Below are 15,664 nucleotides of genomic sequence, written 5' to 3'. Positions count from 1 at the left end.
GCGTAAGTAAGAATCTCGCACCCAGTTCCTATGTCCAACCTCAATCCACCTGGTCATAGAAGACGTTCCACAGTGTCGGGCCAAGTACTGATCCCTGGGGAACCCCGCAACTCATTTTATATGTTTGGCCGTCCTTCGCCTCTATTTTCCTGCATGATAAGTAGGACTGGATTACCCTAATTATGTACCTGCTGATCCCCATTGACTTCAATTGGTCTATACTACCCCGCCAGGGACCAGAGTTAAATGTGTTTTTCACATCCAAGGTGAGAAGGGCTACGTATCCCCTACTCTTCCAGCTGCGTTGCCTTATCAGGTCGACCTGTCCACAATTATGTTAAGAGCGGTTATTGTGGATTTGCCCTTCTGAACTAAAATTGCCTATCGAACAGTCTATCGTTTTCCTCCAGTTCAGTCTCCAGTCTAGCTTTTATTAAGGATTCAAAGAGTTTCCCGCTGGCATTAAGTAGGCATATTGGTCTGTAGTTTATCGCAGATGAACTCTCCATTTTGGGCTTTTCAAAACCAGCTTTCCAACCTTCCACAATCTCGAAAAATGGCCCCGGACTAAGCACCAATTCATAACGTTAGTAATGGACTCCGGATCCTTCAAAGCTGCTGCTTTCAACACTTCTCCAGGTATTCCGTCCAAACCTACCGCTTTACCATTCTTTATGTTACGCGCGGCGCTTAAAATTTCATCCGTAGTAAAAACCGGCACTTCCTCAGTAGGTATATTCAAGTTACCCCATTCAATGTCTGGTCTCGATGGGAAAGGAGCCCTCACTTGTTCTCTGACTTCATCTGCCGGGATAGGAACTCTAGCCCTATTCATAAACTTCCTGGTGACTATTCTGTATGCCCTTCCCCACACATCCGCGTTCAGTTCGTCGCACAGTTCTTTCCATTTTTGCTTTTTGGATCTTGCAATCTCCTCCTTGAGTTTCTTTTTTGCCCCTTTATACTATTCACCCAAGTTAGTGACGGCCACATGAGTCCCCAGTCTTTTATTCTACCTCTTAATTAATCGTCTCAAACAAATGCAGTTTTTTCTCAGTTCGGCAATCGCATTGTTCCACAAATATACCGAACGTAGCACACCATGGCAACGGATAAATTTTAGTGAACATTTTTTCCTTGTGGGCACCCAACAGCGAATTATACTGGAAATTTTTTAACGTTTATAATGACAGAATATCTTTTTGAGAGTCTGGTTTTTATTTATTTACATGATAATTTTGATACATTTCAATTACAAAGCTTAGATGAAAGTTTGTAAACTGCTTCCATACGCTTGACTTCGATTTCCTAGTATTCGCGGGTGTCAACTGCTTAATCTCCTGGCGAATATTTTCTTTGCTTTCATGACCGAAGCGAAACATTTTTTTTAAGCCGTGCCGCTTGACAGCTTCAAAACTGAAATAGTTTTTAAGTTTGGGTGTCTCTTAGTTGTCATAGTAATAAGTTGTCTAAATAATCAATTCGACCAAAAATCGAAAAATACTTTTTAATTATTTGATTTTCAAACACAATTTGGTGTGGAATTTTATTACCGAATACCACACGAGGTCAAATTAAATCCGGACATTTTTTCTCGCTAATGAATATTTTTAGAAAATCATCCCTCGTCTTCGACTCGGGATAATTTTCAAAATATTCTTGAGATCAAAAAAATTTCCGGAGATAATTTTAACTCTAGTGGTATTACCAGTGAAAATATTTGCTTTATTGCTTGCTTTATTTATTATTAAATAACGTGGGAAATTGTTGGCAGACATTTTTCTCGTCGCTAAAATATCGGCAGACAAGGCAAAAGAGGCATGAAATTTTGAAAAAAAATTATGGCATAGATGCATGCCGATTGGTGGAATGTCATATTAATTTATTTTAATAGCTGTATAAAAAAGGATAGATAAAAAGATCGTGGCTAAATCAGCGGCAAACTGTTATCAAAAGTGTTCACGCATCTCATTATTCTTTTTTTTAGTTTTCTTTAATTGGGTGTGGGTTTACAATATTTAATCATTTGTACAATATAAGTGATGTGCAAAAATAAGTAGTTTAATTTTATGTTTATTTTTCTTTACATTATTCGATTATTAATTCTTGGTTGAGAATGATCGCATAAATCATTAAATTAAATTCAATTTCGTTTCAAAATTCAAACTCAGATGATTTCTCTATCGCCCAGTGCGCGCGATCAAAGTGTGCGTACTACCAGAAGACATTCGCAATTCGGCCGGTGTGTAAAGACCAAGACGCAAACACTAGTGCAGAGATCTGACACTGTTTTTTTTTTCTGGTATATTTCGCAAAACGTTACGTGTATCTTAACGTACATCCGAAGAGCGTGGGCAAAAAATGGGTAAGTCATTTGAGCGCCTCTGGCATACTTATTTCTCAGTACTTTTTTCAATTTCTTTTCGTTCAATTCGCAACAAAAGTGTGCGGATATTAACCTAGCGCTTTTCGGGGAGCGCCTTTATCGCCTCATGCATTTAAGTATAAAGATAAATCATGCATACGATACTTATAATTATATTTTTTATTATTTCAATAATAGAGATTGCTACATTTACTATTCTGTCTCACTATTTGTATCTGACTCATTTGTACTGCAGATCCTCCTCTCGCAAACGGGTTCTCTGAGTCGATATCTGCAATCGTAAAATATTTGTAGAATTACATGTATTATGTTTCAAATTTCTATTTCTGCAATTAATTATAACTCGTGTATCTTATAATATTTTTAGTGTCAAAATTTCACCCTTTAGATTAGCTGCTCCATCTTTAAGCCCCAGGGATTGCGCTGGCAGACATTACATTTCATAATGGCTACACCATAGGATACTTCACAAGAAAATTAGCCATGTTGTAGCAGCCTAAAATAATTTCTTATTTTTGTTACATCTTAGCAGAATTTAAGCAAATGAATGCCCATCCCTATCGGTGTCAGCTGCAATTTTGTAGTACCGTGAATGCAAGCTGTTCGATGTGATGGCGCAGGGTTGCCATTTATATTATTATTTAAATTTTTCTTTAAATGTTATTAATAACTTTCCTGAAGTTTCCCTATTTCGAGCACAGTTTGGTGTGTGTTGATTTTTTGTCTTCAAAAGATAATCTCCGGCAGAATTTTAACATTTTATTCGGATTTTTCGACACTTCCATTTCAACCACTGGTGAAGTCCCAGGGTGGTTCTCGTCTTCTTTGAAAAGTTTTTTGGTATCATCGTATGTGGCGGAGAATAGCCCTGCGAGTAAGTTATAGTTTTTTCTTTTACTTTCTTTCATATACTTAGAGAAAAAATCATTTATTATAGGTGTGTCCCTTACCAACTTAAGGGAAAGATTTGACATTTTGGGAGTTTTTTGGAGTAATTTTTTGAACGAGTTTTTTAAGAAGATTGAGCAGTAGTTTTTTTTTGAGCCGAAGATTTTGAGCAGTTTTGGGTTTCTCTGAATGGTTCTGTGAAGGTTCCCTTTTGGAGGCTGGTGTGAAATTGACGAGTTTTCACCTTTTCCGCAAATTTACAAGTTTTCTGATGGTTTGAAGCAGTTACGTAATGGATATGGGCCCCAGTACGACACCAAATAACACTGATTGACTACAGCATCAGAGCAAAAGCTAAGTATTCATTTACGTTTTGCTTTAGAATCTTTTTGCCTTTTTCTTAACTTTCTACTGAAACTTACCTTATATTGAAACCTCTTTTTTGATGAAACTTAAACAAACGATTACGTTTGATTATTTATATATAGTAATATTTAATTTAAGTTTTGCTATATCAATATAATATTAATTTATTGTTTTTTTTAATGACTTTTTAATTCACTTTCAAACTGGAGTTATTTAATTAATAAATGTACATAGTTTTTATTAAATTTTGTGGTTTTAATTTGAGATATATCATTACTGAACATCTTTAGCCTGTGGTAATTTTCTTAATTTTTTAATATCACCTTACTTGGCTTAAATTAAAGGGAAAAGCCCAATAGTATGCAAAAAATAACCTACAATCTTATTGTTCACCAGACGAAGCAGCCGTACGCTGCGGTTTCTTTTTTAATTTTTACCATCTTCATTTTTCTTAACCTTTAAAAAGTCGCCGCAATGTAACGATGATAAGGTTTTTTATGTAGCCAGCTCTTCGTCTATTACATCTTTCCTCATATTAATAGTATATTAAACAACGAGTTTCGAAAATGACGTTTTGCACACGAGTTCGACAGTTTGTTGGCTCGAGCCGCAGGCCAGAGCCACAAGTCGAACGAGTGTACAAAGAAGTTTTCAAACGAGTTTTTTACGCTATTTTTTCTACGACTACAAATTAGCAGCAGACTTACTCAGTTTTTGCCAGTTTTGTGAAATAATTTGCGATGTAATGATGACACTTTTCTGACGGCTGCGTTGCGTTTGGTTTCAGCTAAACATTAGAGGTTAAAAATGTTAAAATTGGCAAAAGTCATGTGCAAAATGACACATGTCGTGCGCTAAATCCTTAGCACACAGTTTGCAAAACGCCAATTTCAGATCGAGTTTTCCGTGTGTCAAACACTTTGAATAAAAAGACTAAGGAAGGAGCATAATGTTACGTATTCATGGGTTGGTGGGCGGGAAAAGGACTCTAGGTGGGATCCTTGATAGTTCTTGTTTGACGATTCATTTGACACATTTGAATTTGATTTGAAATTTGTGGATTTGTCAGTCTTACGGAGCTTATATTATGTTATTTATTATTTATTCTACTACTGACAGTTGTATAAAGGTAGTAAGTCTAAATGGAAATTGTGGCAGAACTTAAATTAATAATGACACTATCGCGACATCGAAAAGACTCTAAAATAGTTGGTTGTGTAGCGTGCGGTAGATCTCGGCAAAATCGAGTGAAATAATGGAACAACTTTTCTCTAGTAAGTGACTATATAATATAGGTACATACGTGTAGTGAACCGATCATTTATGAAATTCACTTAAATTAACTAATTATATTTTTTTCTTGCATTTTTGTTTTTATTTACTACTTGTCAAAGATTAGATGTCAAAGAATTTAGATACATCAATTTGACTTACCTGCCTCAGTAGCGTGTCGGATGTTTGTGTTAATAAATAAATATTAAAACTTATCTATTTTTATTATAATAATATGTTTTTATAAAAAATTTAATAACTAACAACAGTTATTCACAACGTAAAATAAAAAAAAAATATTGAGTCTACCTCACGTCTACCCTACATCATAGTTTTACATTTTTTAAATAAAATTAAAACGGCATTGATAAACCGGAATTTAAGTCGGCCATATTTGAGTCCCATCGAGGTGGACCTAAGATTTTTGATATGCTCCTTCCTTAGTCTTCTTATTCAAAGGTCAAACTGCATTTTCTAGGCTAGTCGTAGAAAAAATATTTTATATTTCAAAGAAGCAGTGTGCATTAATTATTTCTCTTATATTTTTAGTTACAGCGCTTAAATGTACCATTGAGAATAACTTCCACACTGCAGGAAATTACAGTGATAGTGTATGCCAAAAGTCCTGTGCTGCTCAAGGTTACTCTAACGGCCTATGTGAGATAGATGGAAATTGTAAATGTTGGGATAATAAACCATAATACTCATTCAATGTGGAACGCGTAATGTATTGTCACTTTGTGTCTTTTAAAATAAATACAACAATTTAAATGTTTATGCTGGTTGTTATAATAAGCTCCTATTGTTTTATTATTTTAAAAAACATATATATCTTTCAAGGTTTACATAAATCATAAAAATACATTTTAGTTTTTCTATGTAGATATATACTATCCCGCAATCTCTTCACCAACGTTTAACAAATTCTTTATTGAACAAACTTTTCAAGTTGAGGAACCATCAAGATCTACCCTAAAGTAAACGATCTCGAACATTACATATCTGTACCCTAGAAGCAAACTATGTTAAGTGGGCATATACAGGGTGCGGAAATATTGTGTTGGGCAACTGTAGCTTCTAGAATAATAAACTTGGAAATTTTGTTTAAGTGCAAACCTAAAGTATATACTGGGATGTATTTCAGGAAAATATTTTAACTTGGATCGAATGATTTTTTTAAATGGAATACCCTATATAGCTTCAGAAATATTAATAAAAAAAACAAATGATTTTTGTCTTGTATTACATTTGAAAGAGCCATACGAAATAATACTGCGTGTATCTGAGAAACCATTAAGTATTTTTAAATACTTTAAATACAAAAAATGTTCATTTTTTAACTCCGCATCTAATAAAACAATAATATACAGGGTGTTCCATTAAAAAGATAAAGAAAATTTATATTTTACAAAGTTTGGCTTATAATTTTGAACACCCTGTATGATTTAAAATTACGATATTTATAGTAAAGTAAGTATAAACCATCTAAAGTAAATACCTAATACAGTTTTAAGTTTAGGACAGTTCTTGCATTTATAATAATTTTTTAAGGAAGGTTTAAAAAAATACATTTTTTATTTATTTATTAATATCTCTGAAACTATCTAAGTATATGTACTCATATTTTAGGATTATGTAAACTGATCTGAAAGAAAGCAAAAAATGCAATAATATACAGGGTGTTCGATTTAAAAAAAATCCCCATTCACTCACACTTTTTTGAGCCAAGCTGTAGAAGTTAAAATATTTTCCTGAAATACATCCTGATACATACTTTAGGTTTGCACTTAAACAAAATTTCCAAGTTTACTACTCTAGGAGCTAGAGATGCCCGACGCACTTTTGCCGGATCCTATATACAATTGGTATATTTAAAATATATACACTATATGTTATACACAAGAAAAAGACATAAAAGAACATTAGACGCTCAAATCTATTTTCTAAGGCTCCTTGATTAAAAATTAGTGTTTTTAACACAGCCATAACACGACTATAACACTCTTGATTGAAATTCAAAATAGAGATATGTACTATTATATATGTACTACATTAACTAAAATCCGATAAGTTTATATGTACAGGGTGGGTCAAATTCGACGCTTTTAAATGGAAACACCCTTTTCTATAGGAGATAGACGAAAACTAATATCGGTGTCTGGAGCTCAATTTTCATCAAAAACATGATGGTGAAAACCGCACATTGATATCTGTTCCCGTTTCGGAGTTACGGGGTGTTTTTCAAAAATGTATATTTTTAACAAATCGCTGTAACTTTTTTGCTATGGAAAATTTTGTACTTCCATGAAAACATTTCCAAAGCACCTTTTAACGTCGAATTTAATGGTTTAAGTATATTTTTTTTAAAATTAATAATTTAAGAGTTATCAACAGAAAAATTGATTTTTTATTTGGAACAACCTCTATATTTTTAATTAACTGAAAAGAATTTAAAATTACCTTTCCAAGCACACTTGATATTTTGTTATAATCCCCTTCGAAATATAGAATTTTTAAAAGTTTGCCACTTTTAACTAGTAGGCTTTGGATCCCTTATTGATGATCTGCTCCTAATGGAACTCGAAAACAGTTTAAGTATAATTTTTTTAAAATTAATAATTTAAGAGTTATCAACAGATAAATTGATTTTTTATTTGGAACACCCTCTATATTTTTAATTAACTGAAAAGAATTTAAAATTACCTTTCCAAGCACACTTGATATTTTGTTATAATCCCCTTCGAAATATAGAATTTTTAAAAGTTTGCCATTTTTAACTAGTAGGCTTTGGATCCCTTATTGATGATCTGCTCCTAATGGAACTCGAAAACATATTTTTCCAGTAAGACTACGCACCGCCTCTGAACGCTGAAGTTATCAGCAAATTTTTGCAGCCAAGTTCAAGAATAATTTACTTTAATAGCTAACCAAGATCCCAGCCGTTGGCCGTCGAGGCCGCCTGACTTAGTGCCCATGGATTTAATCCTATGGATATATTTGCGGAAGAATAAAGGTTCCTTATTCTTCCGTATAATCTAGACAAGAATTAGAAATACTTAGCAGTTATGAGAGGGTATCTTTCACCCCCACTGAGTTAATAAATTCCGCGAAAAATGTTCAAAAACTGCCTCATAACAGAAGACGGTCGATATGTCGTAGCAAACACCTGTAGCAAAATCTCATGGTTGGTTTATTTTTATTGTTATTAGATATAGTTTAAATATGTTGATGTTGGTTAAATATATATTTAAATTGTTATAAAATTCTGCATCTCTCATAGCAAATATTATTTTCGTTTTAATTGATGCTCACAGCTAGAATTTTTTTGCATTACAGCCGGTGCCGTTCAAAGCCTACTTATTTAAAGCGAATTTTTATATACTCTATATCTCGAAGAAGAGTCGAGCAAAATATCAAGTGTGTTATATTTTTGGAAAGGTAATTTTAAATTATTTTCAATAAATTAAAAATATACAGGGTGTCCCATATAAAAAATCAAATTTCCTGTTGACAATTCTTAAACTATTAATTTAAAAAAAATTATACTTAAACCATTAAATTCTACGTTAAAAGGTGCTTTGGAAATGTTTTCATAAAAATACAAAATTTTGTATAGCGAAAAAGTTACAGCAATTTGTTAAAAATGCATATTTTTTAAAACACCCCGTAACTCCGAAACGGTAACAGATACCGATATGCGGTTTTCACCATCATGTTTTTGACAAAAATTGAGCCCCCAACACCGATATTAGTTTTTGTCTATCTCCTATAGAAAAGCGTGTTTCCATTTAAAAGCGTTGAATTTGACCCACCCTGTACATGTACATATATGGTAAAAATATCATTCTACTAAGAATACAATTTTCTATCATTATTAATTAAGAAATACCGATTACAGTTCAGAGTTGGAACCGTGTGGAGTTTGTTACATTGTTAGGATGGATAGCGAAACCCGCGTTCAGTACAAAAGTAAAGTGATTTGGTGTATTGTGGTAAATTAGTGTTTTGAGCCAACAGGTCTTTAAGCTGAGAGGGCTAGACGTCGCAAACTAACCACACTGCTTCGATATTTACCCATGAACATAGGTAACCGCCTCAAGTGGTCTAGAGGGAGAATTAAATGAAATCGGGAATGCACACATGTGGTCTTAAGAGACGAATCCCGCATCCATTTGACGAATGGTGAACGTTGCAATCCACAGTTTGACAGAGAACATCACACTATTGGCGTTATGGTTTGAGGTGCCCCATTGCATATGGTAGCATATCACTAGATTTCATAAGAGGCAATATGACAGATCTATACTACATCCATAAAGTGGTCTTCACACCATCCAAAATGTTATCTTTCAACAATATGATAACACATGTTTTTTGGGTATCAATAGCCTTTATAAGTCAGCACCACATTAAACCGTTACCATGACCGCCAAGATCACCCGATCTGTAACCCATCACCTGTGATCATCATCAACTGTGATCTGTCTTCCATGGTGAGCCGAAAGCTTTTAACTAAGAAAACCCTTCGCAGACTTTGGCAGCCCTTATGCATGAAGGTGAAGCAACCTGGAAAGGGATACCCAAAGGGACATCGACCAAGTGGTCAATAAAGTTATCAAAACCAGAGAAGAACAATCGTAGAGAAGCGACAAAAACCGTCGGCACTATTGAAGTAGGGGGGACCAAGTTTTGTGACCTTCAAATTGGCGTACGAGATAGATCGCATGTTTATAGCTACACTGAGAGAAATTCAATGAAGGCAACAGAAATAAGAAAAGCTGTACACTGAAAAAACATGTGTTCAGTAAAAAGTATATTAGAAATATTTAGGAATCATATTGTAACTATCTTTTAAGATTTAACGGGTTTCCACGATTTGTGGATTTACCGCATTCTAACCATTTTCTAACCTATTCCTTTTAGCAAGACATTTTCGAATCGTATCTGATAATATGTCGAAATTAATATTTGAAAGTGTGTTTTTAAGTAAAACGATTCTAAGAAAAAATTGAATATTTATCAGCTGTTGTCACAAGCGTTAAAACAAACCAAAAAGTAAATAACATGATTACAGTTGAGGGTTGGAACTGGTGTATTACAACAGCAAAATAAAACACTAATTTACCACAAAACACAAAAACACTTTACTTCTGTAGTGCATCAGCAGATGATTAAAACTAAAATGATTAAAAAACATAATATCTTTATAATATGAGAACTTAGATGACAATTTTTTTTAATTTTCAAAGAATCTCGGTTATTCTGACTTTTTTGAAAAACAGTAAAGAGAAAAAATAACTTCGTTTATCGAGATCTACCAGCCCTGAAAATATTTACACTTATTTACTACTCACCCTGTATATTAAAAATCATATTTTACATAAAAAACTATATTATATTAAAGATAATACAACTCAAATTAGCGTCGCTAATACAGGCTGGCGCACCTCATTCGCCTCGGTTGATTATATGGAAGATGCAGAAACAAAATATTTTATGGGCATGTGCGGGGAGGCACAATTTAAAATTATTTTGAAATATACAGGGTGTCTCAGAACTAAGATCCATACCAAAGTTATATTTTTTCTTATGGAACACACCCGGTATTTTATTTCATTTTTGGATTCTTGGGCCCAAAAAAGGCATTTATTATAAAGGTTAAATATGTTTAAAATTATTAGGTTTTGAGATATTTAAAGATATTTAAATATGCATGCTACAAGAGAATTGATTATCAACACCCTGTACATTACTTTTCAGAATTAATTCTTGTGCTGAGTTTAAAGGTAAACAAATAAACTTTACTGAAAAATGTTATTGTTTCGTTGAATTTATACAGGAGCTACAGTTGAGGGTTGGAACCTTTGGTGTTACACAGCAAAAAACACTAAATCACCACAATACACCAAAACAATTTTACTTTTACACTGGACGCTCGTTTCGCTAACCATGTTACCATGTTACCAAGAAGCCATGAGTTTATAATCATCTGCTGATGATGCTAACATGGTTAGCGAAACGCGCTTCCAGTGTAAAAGTAAAAGTGTTTTGGTGTATTGTGGTGATTTAGTGTTTTTATTTTTTATTTGTTATAAAAAAAAAAAAAAAAAAAAAAAAAAATATTTTTAGGATTATTTTACATAAACTTTGTTATTCAAATGAACAACCCTGTATTTTTTTAAATAAATTGAAGAATTCAAAATGCTCTTCAAACTATATTAGGATTTCCAATACCTCATATATTTTGAATAAAAGCGATTTTTAAAAAAAATGGCAACAAGATGGCTGGTATCTCCATGGCAATTTTCTAGTGGCAGTTAGTAACTATTTTCGTAAACTAGTAATAGTAACAAAAACAAAAATATTTTATGACATTATTAAACATTATTAATTAAACAGTTTTCTAAATTTACCCACAATAGTTTAATAAGTAAAGTATTCTTTATTTTTATGAAGAAAAAATAAAGCCATATCTGCTGGTTGAACGAATGGATATGTTACTAGTGATTTTATTTTGTGAGGAAAAATTTTGTTGAGGAAAAATTGGCCTCAAGAGCTAATGCTCAAAAGATCTTTGAAACACGTTCCCTTTTAAAAAACTACTTGGCCTATTTCCTATTTCGCAGAATTGGTAGGTAGTGTAGTTTATAAAAAACCTATTTACCAAACCAAACCAAAAACCTGTCGTTGGAAGTAGAGAAATTGAATTTGCCGTAATTGCTCTTTTATAAAAAAAATCATATACCTAAAATCTAACAAGTTATTCGTAAATAAAACAAAGAACTACTTCTTTCGTTTTTCTTGATAGAATAATCCTTACCACTTATTTACTACTCACCTGGTATATTAAAAAATCATATTAACATTTGAAAAATTTTTGGGTTTTTTTTTTTTTCTTGTTATCTATTAAGGGAGGCCCAAATCGGATTAAAATGCTACATTTGCCACACCTTGACGTCATATATACAAGGGGATAGGAAATCTCGGCGCAGCGGCGGCAGTCGGCCGGCGCGCGCAAAAACCATTACATCGCTAATTGTTTATTGATATATCTTTATTAAGTATAAAAGCAAAAATATGGGGTTTGCTTTGATACCTTGTCAAGACATAAGCGAAACTTTTAAAATGTTTCTTTTTTTCATTTAGCCCTTCCGTTTTTCGTTAATGAAAGTTATATTAAAAAAAATCTATTTTTAAACCAAATTTCGCATGATTGAAAAGATTATTCATGTTTTAAGTTTTTTTTGTCATAAGCGCTAATGGAAATGTTTTTGTAAAATAATTAAAAAAATTACTCCCTACGAGGACTTTATTGTGTACTGGATCAAAAAAAATAAGTATTTTTTCTCTATACGGTGGTATTTAATATAATCGATTTTTGATGATAGTGCCCTTTTACCCGGTCTAATTTTACTACTTTCGGAATAAGGGTCCCCATATCTTGTACTGTACTTCCATCCTGAAAAATTCAGCTTGTGACACCGAAGTGAGAGGTAACGTCAAAATAAGCTTTAATCTATCTACATCATAGGTAGGTGTAGGTACTCTAGGTATTTTCTACCTAGACAGTAGCTGAACTAGCTAACAGTAGTAATTAATTTGTTATCGATAAGTAGTTGTCATTTATATAGTTTAATCATTATTTTAATACCCCCTATCTAACGGTAGGTTTTGGATTTTTTCCTGATGGTTTGTTAAACAAATATACTGGGCATATAAATGTCTGTTACAGGTTAATTCGTTAGAAATATGTTACAACATATATTTTAATAATAATAGTAAAAGTAATGGGCTATTATTATGTTATAACACATTACATATGTATTGAATGTTACTTATTTTAACCATGCATTTGTTTTCGTTTTTTAATTTCTCACAAATAAGAAATTGTTATAGTTTTTATTTATAAAAAACAGTGATTATACAATTCATTTACACTCCTTACACTGTTTTCTGTAAGGGTGTAACCAGGAGTATATTTCGCAACCTCTTTTACGATATACGAGGGCACAAAGTGTTTTTAATTACTTAATGCTTAAATTTAATAATTATATTTGTACATTAAAATAAAATAGACTAGAAAGTCAATAAATTAATATTGACGTAATTACTAAATAAGTACAAGATTTTTTCTAATTATTTTAGTGTATTTTTTAGTCACCTAATTATAAAGAGAGAGATATCCAACCATTGTATTATTTACTTGCAATAAATGTTTTAATTCGTTTTATTATAAAACACATTAATTTATTATTACACCCCTTAAACCCAAACACTTCAAGGAGGATATTTCGTGACCCCTTATTTAAAGTGGACAAGCTTTATTAGTCAATCTTTTAATTACCCAGCGTCTTTAATAAAATCTAATGTAATTTTTCATTAGGATGCCGACTTTTTATCTGAAAAAAAAAAAACAAAATTTTTTTTTCAAAAAACTTTCTGATTATCTACAAGGAATAAACCGCTGACAAATGTCTGTATACTAATGCCAAAGTAATGCCAAAAAATACAAATTAAATACCAAAATTTCTCATTTATAATGCCCCATTAATGCCAAGCTGATTCCAATATATTACCACTAATACCACGAATAATACGTAAATTTGTTTCACGAATTAACCTCTAACAATACTGGTAGGTACGTGAACAGATTTTTTCCTAGGGTAAACTTAAAAGGTCGTTAAAAAGTCTAATTGATATTTAATAGAAGATATAATTCCAACAAGTTACATTATAAGGCCAATAATGCCAAGTAATAACATAAAATTTTAGCGTTTTTAACTTGTGTAACATATTTCTTTTAACGAATTAAACCTGTAACAATAGTGTTAGGTACGCGCACAGATTTTTTCGCTAGGTAACTTATTAAAGTCGTTAAAAAAGATTCAAAAGACGTAAAATATTATAGATATAAAAAAAATATTTTATTAAGTTATTCGAGTTTTAATCTTTACAATTAATAAATTGTTTTTTTTTTTTTTTTTTTTTTTTTTTTTTTTTTTTTTTTTTTTTTTTTTTTTTTTTTTTATTATTATTATTGTTTCCGGTGAGACCGCCTATATGTCACCGGATTCTGGTAGTATAAAGATTTTTTCTATATCTATTATTTATAAATAAAAAAAAAAAAATTAAGGCTAATTTTTCTTAATTCTTTTAAATATACAGTGTTTCTTTTTTCCTTTAAAATGTTATTACTTATTTTCGCTTAAAATTAAAAAGATCACAAAGTGGAGGAAAATCACTTTACCTACAACATATACATACAATCACTTTACCATAACAAAAAGTAAACATGTCATGGGCGGAAGATATTCAGGTGGCATTTCCAACATTTATCTATTAAAATCGAGATTACAATAATAAACTTGCCGTAACATGTTATACACAGATATAAAGTTTTCAGGAATCGATTAATACGCAATACGTTACGCAGTCAACTTATTCCTAAGCGCGGATGAGCGTCTTCAAAACTCTTCCATCGGCCAGGGTCACGACCGCGACGCCGCCGAAGAGGAATCGGACTAAGTTTGGCTAAACAGGCTGAACACGGTGGAGTACGATATTGGCGAGCCTGAATATTTATAAATTTAAGAGTAAAAATATGTTTGAAAAAATAATTAATCCATATATATATAAAAGCTCAAGGTTTTTTTTTGTTGCATCCATCCCCCGAAACCGCTTTACCAATCTTGATGATTCTTATGAAATCTATGGCACTCTATATGGTGTAGCACTACCTCCGTGAGACATTGAAAGTATTTTTATAGTGCTTAATGGCTATATCTTTGTGGTTTAAACTGACTAAATACTTAAAAACAAATTACCTGAAAAACACCTACACAACAATACCTCCAGAAATAAATTATTGTCATTGTCAGTGGTTGTATCAGTTAGATTATTATATATTACGTTTTTATAGATTTTTAGAGTGAGTTCATTGCGCCAGCTTTAGATACATAATATTAGCACAAAGGTTCGTTTAAACGGCATTAGTGAATTAGCTACACACCCAAAGCAGATTTTTAGGAAATTTCCATCCTCTCTTAGGAGTTAAAATTATCTCGGGAACAGTTTGTGTTATGAAAATTCCTTTACTATTTGCGTCGTAGAGATATTTTGAAATCCCACAAAAAGGAATTTTAGAAGAAATTTTGAAATTCATCAACCAAGCAAATGGGTAAAGTTAGTAAAAATTTTATATAAAACTTGGTGACCTCTGTATTATACACATAAAAATTGCACAAAGTTAAAGCGAATTTATGAAATTTATACCCTTAGGGAGTAGAATAGGAATGAAAGTTTGCTGTACGAAAATGCATACTATAACATTATAAACCAGACAGTATAAAATTTTATACAGGTTATTTAGTGACATCTAACTAATATATCTTCCTCAATTATCCTTCAAGTAATAAAAAATAAAAAAAAAAAAAAAAAAAAAAAAAAAAAAAAAATAAAAGATGAAAAATAAAAACACATCTATGCTCACTAGCTCTCTTATAAAGAAGTAAAAATCCATTTTTAAGTCAATGCATGAACTCTCTTATTCGAGGTTTTTTGTTGTAACGCGAACGTAAGTCGCGTGCAGAAGGAAATCTTAGTAATTTATTAAATTAATCTTCATTTTAACTCATTTTAATTTTTCATTGAAAGGTTAAGAGGTAATTAATTTATTATTGGTAATAATAATTAAAAAAAAAAAAAAAATTCAAAATTTAATTTTTGCGATATTTGACTTAATAATCTCCTCTT

Source organism: Sitophilus oryzae, unplaced genomic scaffold, assembly GCF_002938485.1.
Source record: "Sitophilus oryzae breed Bouriz unplaced genomic scaffold, Soryzae_2.0 scaffold_1244_pilon_pilon, whole genome shotgun sequence".
NCBI classification, from domain to species: domain Eukaryota; kingdom Metazoa; phylum Arthropoda; class Insecta; order Coleoptera; family Curculionidae; genus Sitophilus; species Sitophilus oryzae.
This window is presented reverse-complemented; position numbering follows the sequence as displayed.